The following is a 6,626-nucleotide window of genomic DNA, read 5'->3' as shown; positions in this document are numbered from 1 at the left end:
GCGAGCCCGGGGCGGCACGCGGCGGGGGTGTGGGCCCGGATCCCGCGCGCCCATTGGCCGGCATGTGAGCGTGGGCGGGGCGACGGCGCAGCCTGGGCGGGCGTCTGCTCCGAGAGAAAGGCTGGGCGGGGCCGGTCTGGGCCAAGGCACCGGGAGTGAGAACCGGCCGACGCCGCTCGGTCCGCGCTCTGATGCAGACAGAGCCGCCTTGGCAAAGCCTAGGGGGACCCAGGGCCGGGACTCTTCCTTTTTTTTTTTTTTTTTTTTTAGTGTATTTTTAGTTTAGTTTTTGTGATACGATGTGCAAAAAAGGTGTATAAATTACATATTGCATCCCGCAGCTCTGTATTCAACGTCCAGCTTAGGGAAAACACATAAAACAGCCTAATTTTTTTTTGATTTTTCTGTAATTAGCATTATGTCCTGCAAAAACGCTTTTGGCCTATCCTTTCTGATCATCTGCCACCCAGGCTTCTGAGCTCCAAGCTTCTGTATTCAAGCTGCTTCTCTACTTGTCCTTGGGTCACTGTCAAACTCAGCTGGCATCTTCCCTCCAAGTCTGATAGGCAGGCCTTCCCTGGTCGCCCTGCAGCAGCCTCTATCACATGATTCCACTTCATTTGCTCACATAGGCCCCTGCAGTTATTTTGCTGATTTATTCCTCTAAGCTGACCGTCTACCCCTGGAGTGTAAGCTTCAGGAGAGCAGGGATCTTGTTTCTTATTTCTGGTTGTTCCTGACAAGGTACCTGCCGCCAGTAATGACCCAAGAAGCTAATGAATACTTGTGCCGAACTGAACTCATCTTTCCATTTTGCCCCTTCCCCAAACCTGCCCTGCCTCTTGTATTTCCCGTCCTGGTGGTGACACCAGCATCTGCACAGCCACTAACACCAGAAACTTTCCTGTTACCTTGGACTCCCCACTCTCTGTTTCTCTCAGCAGCCCCTCACTCACCTGGCATTTCTGTCTCCTGAAATTCTCCCAAAGCCATCTCCTTCTCTGTGTTCCTTCCATTACTGTCGTTGAAAGTTTTCATGCCTCTCACCTACTCTGCAGTAAAAAAATCTGCCCCTTTACCCAGTCTGTCATTCCCGACTTCCATCCCCCTCCGGAGTACTACGTACAGAATATACCATGTTTTCAATCTCCAGAGTGGCTAAAAGCAGTACCTTGACCTAACCAAGCTGCTAGATGTCCAGTGTGTAAACACAAAGAGAGCTTAAGCAGAAGGGAAATGGTGTGCAAACACAGGAGCTGGGTATTTGATTGCTGGGACTCTTTAAAAACAGCTTTTAGGAGCAGTCATCCAAAACGCAAATGCAGTGAATACTCCATATTAAAACCATTACTCCCAGGCTTAGAAAGAGGGAAAGCCATACGAGTGCTCCATGATGTGAGGAAAAAGAGGAAAGGAAGGAAATAAGGCAAACAGGAAGAAAAAAAAAATCAAGTTTCTTCATGTTTCCTGGATCTCCCAGATCCCTTGCTTTAGCTGCTTGTGAAGTCAGCGTTGGTCTTAGCTGAAGATGATTTATGGGGCATGAGTACAAGGAAGGAGAAAGTAATACAACCCTGTTAACCAGGAAGGAACCTCTCTCATCTAGGCAGGATTCTAACCCGAGGGGATGCCATCCTTGAGACACAGCCCTCCACATTGGCTGCTCTCACGGAAGTGTCTGAGGCTGGGACCCAGGCTTCTAACACCAGGGCTGGGTGCCAGCCTCTATTTATTTATTTATCTTGGTGGCGACTCCATGCTCAACGCAGGGCTTGATCTCGTGGCTCTGAGATCAAGAGTCACATGCTCTATCAACTGAGCCAGTGGGGTGCCCCCAGCCTCTGGCCTTTTTTTTTTTTTTAAGTTTGTTTATGTATTTTGAGAGAAAGAGAGAGAGAGAGGGAGAGAGAATGTGCACGTGCAAGTGGGGAGGGAGCAGAGAGAGAGGATCCGAAGCAGGCTCCACACTGTCCGCGCAGAGCCCAATGCAGGGCTCGAACCCATGAACTGGGAGATCACAACCGGAGCAGAAGTTGGATGCTTAAAAGACTGAGCCACCCAGGTGCCCCCAGGCTCTTGCTTTCTTTTGCTCAGCTAGCCTAGGCTGTGCTGGACGCATGCACAGCCCTCCCTGCCTCCTTGTTAATAGTAACTCTGCCTTCATGTTAGAGTTTTTCCAAGGTCTTTCATGTATATTATCTTGTTGGATACTCACCATGTTTGGCAGCCCTGTTGTTTTCGTTTCCTTTTTATGGATAAGCAAGACAAATTTGCCCAAGGTCACACAGCTAGTGAGTGGCTGATGCAATGATCTTTCATGCCTCTGTGCCTTAGAACATGCTGTTGCCTAGGATGCCCCCTTCCTCTGCTGGCCCGATGCCTTCTGGACCTCATTTGAGACCAGCTCAAAAATCAGCTTTTCTGTGAGGCCACTGCTGTTCGCGTGGGGGCATCGAGTGCTTCCCTCTCCTGTTACCTGGCACTCAGCAAAGGGATCATGGCTGTGGCTACCAGGTCATGTTGCTGTGCATTCTTGCAGTGCGGGGCACCAATGTTCCCTCCCTGCCTGGCATACGGGTTGGTGGGAGTGAAGGCTGGGACAATATTTTCAGAAGGAAGTCTGGACGTTTTGCCAAAATGTTGAAATGTGCACATCCTTTGACTGCCACGTGGAGGAAGAGATTTCATTCATTCATTTATTCAACACCTATTTATTGAGCATTTACTCTGTTTAAGGTAGTGTTCTAGGCTCGGGGTACATCAGGGGTTAAAATGGGTAAAAATCCTTGTCAAAACAGGAGCGCTCAGATCCAGCGACACATGAAAAGGATTATGCATCAAAGCAAGTGAGAGATGTCCCCAGGATGAAAGGTTGGTTAACATTTGGAGGTCGATCAATATAGCATAGGAACAGAATAAAAGAGAAAAACCAGGTGATTGTGGCAGTAGATGCAGAAAAAGCATTTGACAAAACCGAATACCCATTCCTGGAAAAAGCTCTTGGCAAACTGGGAATATGAAGGAGTTCCTCTCCCTGAATAAGGGTGTCTACAACAAATCTACAGCTAACTTCATACTGATAGTAAGATTGCTTGCCTGCCTCCCTAAGATCAGCAACAAGACCATCTATGCTTACCACTTTTCAGTGTGGCACTAGAGGTCCCAGTCAACGCAATAAGGCAAGAAAAATAAATACAAGATATAAAGATCAGAAAAGAAGAAGTAAAATCGTCTTTAGTCACAGAGGATATAACAGTTTACTATGGAGTCCTAATGAATCTGTATAACAAGAACTAAAACTAGTTAGTGAATTCAGTAAGATCACAAGACACAAGGTTAATTATACAAGAAAGAAATAATTTTTGCTAGCTACGAGCAATTTGAATATGAAAAAAATTTATTTTAGTGTTTATTTATTTTTAAAGGAGAGAGACAAAAAGCATGAGCGGGGGGAGGGGCAGAGAGAGAGGGAGATGCAGAATCAGAAGCAGGCTCCAGGCTCCGAGCTGGCAGCACAGAGTCTCGGATGCGGGTCTCGAACTCATGAGCTGTGAGATCACAACCTGAGCCAAAGTCGGATGCTTAACTGACTGAGCCACCCAGGCGCCCCCCCAAAAATTCTATTTACAACAGCATCTGAACAACAGCAACCATAACAAAGAAGTCAGACATAAAGGAATGCATGATTCCATTTATATCTTGAAGATCTAGAAAAGGCAAAACTAACGTATAGTGACAGAGAGCAGATCAGTAGATGCCTAGGGCTGGGGCTAGGAAGGGGGTTGACTGCAAAGAGGCCAGAAGACATTCTTAGGGTGATGAAAATGTTCTCAAGCCTGATCGAGGTATACATACTTGTCAAACTTCAGTAAAATGGTTGCATCTTGTTGTACGTAAATTATATCTCAATAACATTGATTGGAAAGGAAAAAAACCAAGCAGACTACATGTATAAGCATACGTCCAACAAATCAAGTTTAGGGATGAGGAAGGGCACAGACAGATGGTTCTACAGGGAGATCCACTTAGGCGCTAACCCAATTTAAGCCACCACTCCCAGACTTGGTGGGTGGGGGAGGAGAGGCTTGTTTGGGTTTTTTGCAACTGTTCAAATTTTGAAGGGCCTGAGGCTCCCTGATGACCCGTTGCTGGTTTCTTCTTGCTTTCTTCCTCTGATTGGTGGCTGTCAAACCTCTAATTGCTTCTTTAATCCTTGTTTTTCTGCAAAGCTGCCGGCTCCTGGGAAAGCACCTCCCACTGCACCCCCACAGGCTAGGATTTCAGATCTTTCCAGGGAATTGTAAGGAGCATTTTGCTTCCTTATTAAGCCTAAGGTTGGAACAGGGCTCTTTTCCCTCCTGAGAGGCCTCCCCTAGAATGAGCTGATGTTCAAGGCCCCTGTCTTCCCAGGGGCTGGTGGGTAGCAGGGGCAGGGGGTATGGTTGGGGGGCAAAGGACAATTGCCCAGCGGGCTGCTGCGCTCCTCCTTTTGTTTCTCCTTAAGAAATCCAGCCAGAGCCAAGTTTCTGCCACAGTCCTAATGAGGCTCTGCGAGCCCAGCCTCCTTGCTCATAAAAGGCCTGTGTTGTCCCGGCTCCCGCAAGGATAAGCCGCGGCCAGCAAGTTGCCCTCTTCAGGTCCGCCAGGCTGGAACCTGTTTGTCCAAGCTCTTTGTGAGCCCATCGCCCCTGCCGCCATGCTTCCCTGTTCCTTTCTTAGAAGGAATGCACTGTAGGGGAGGAAAAAGAAATTTGCTTCTACCCTTCTAGGTTCTTGGCTGTGACACCTCCTGTAATAAAAGAGAGATTAACAGGAGAAAAACGATTTAATTTCATACGTTTGGGGCCCCCAAAGACATCAGACCCAAAGAAGTGACCGGAGCAGATAGGTTTTCTACCTTTTTGACAAGGAAACCATAACATTTGTGAAGAACTGACAAGACAAAGAAGTTTGGGCTTTTTTGGAAATTGGAAAGGAAGTACCAAGGTTTGTTTATCTTGCCTTCAGTACTGAGCAGCAGACCCTGTTATGGGGATTCTTCCTCATACCTATTGGCAGCCGTTGAAATGCACAAGAAGTCTAGTTCCAGAGTGGGCTGGAGACAAAGAGGTTAAGGAGCTGTGTCACCCTAAAAGAAGGGAGGGTTGTCTTTTATTGAGTACCTGCTGTCCGCCAGCTTTGTGTGGAGGATGCTGTAAACACTTTAACCCCTGATCCCAAACCGCCAGAGCTGTTCTGATGACCTCAGAGAAGTCCGAGGACAGAGGGTCGCAGATACCCTATACTAAATGACACCCCCAGGGCACCACACCCTCTCCAAGCTCCAAACGGTTTTGAATAGTTCTCCTTCCTGGGATTTAACAACCCCCTGTAAATGGCCTCCCGGTCAGGCAAGGTCAGGGTTTGCCATGAAATGGGGCGGACCAAGGTCAGGCTCGGCTGCTGGGGGAGTTAGCCTCCGGGCTTCAGGGCCGGAGGTTCCTCACGGTTCCTCCAAGCCCCTTTCACAGATGAGCGGACCGAGCTCAGGAGAGGCTGAGGAAGCTACCCCTGCCTGCAGAATGGGGGCGCTTCCCCGCCAAGCTGAGGCCGAGGTGAGCGCACCCACCCTAGAGTCAGGCCGTGTGGGCTCAAGTCCCAGAACCTGGGGCAAATCAGCCTCTCTGAGCATCTGTTCCCCAACTGCCAGAGGAGATGATAAATAATAGTACCTGCCTCCCGGGGTTGCGGTGAAGATTATGTAAGGTAACTGCGCCTTGGCCAGAGGAACACAAGCCTCGTTACAGTCCTGCTCCTGGCTCCCCAGCCCCTCAGTATGGGATCAAGTCACAGTATTGGTGGGACGTGGCTGGCAGCTGGAAAGGCCGAATAGGGCAAGAATCTTTGAGGACCCTTGGTATAGGAAGTGGGGTCTGGGTTCTCGTCCCCAGCGTGGGGCCCTGAACTGAGGAGATGCCCGTTGCCCTCCTCAGCCCCACAGCGCTGAGTCGAGGGATGCTGGGCCGGGAGCGTCCACATGGGTGTCGCCGTTCCAGAAGCAACGGTGACCGGACCCTCAGCAGCTTCCCCCGGCTGAGGGGGGGGGGGGGGGGGTAGGGCAGGGCAAGAGAGAGAAATGGGGTAGACACCACTCACTCACTCATTCATTCCATGGGACAAATGCTGCCTTGTCCCCCACTCTGTTGTATACCTGGGTATGCCATGGGGCATCCGTGGCGGGTGAACTTCACGGTCCCGCCTGCCTGGAGTTTCAGTCCTGCAGAGAACAAAATCCCGGGTGGGGAAGAGTTCTTGCTCTCCGGGCAGCTTCACCTCAGCTACACCTGACAAGAGTTTTGACAAGCAACAGCTCTCTCTGGCTTTCTGGAAGACAACACAGAGTTGCTAGGCAAAGGATGGAGACCGGGGCCAGGAGTCCCAGCGGCTCAGGGCACAGGTCCCCACCTGGGTCCTGGAACCGTCGGTGAAGCAGAAAGAGCTTGGAGGAGTCACTTTTTTTCTGTTTGTTTATTTAATTTAATTAATTTATGTTTTTTGTTTTTTTTTTTTAATTTTTTTTTCAACGTTTATTTATTTTTGGGACAGAGAGAGACAGAGCATGAACGGGGAAGGGGCAGAGAGAGAGG

The sequence above is a fragment of the Herpailurus yagouaroundi genome, unplaced genomic scaffold, assembly GCF_014898765.1.
Source record: "Herpailurus yagouaroundi ecotype Mexico unplaced genomic scaffold, PumYag 77, whole genome shotgun sequence".
NCBI classification, from domain to species: Eukaryota; Metazoa; Chordata; class Mammalia; order Carnivora; family Felidae; genus Herpailurus; species Herpailurus yagouaroundi.
This window is presented reverse-complemented; position numbering follows the sequence as displayed.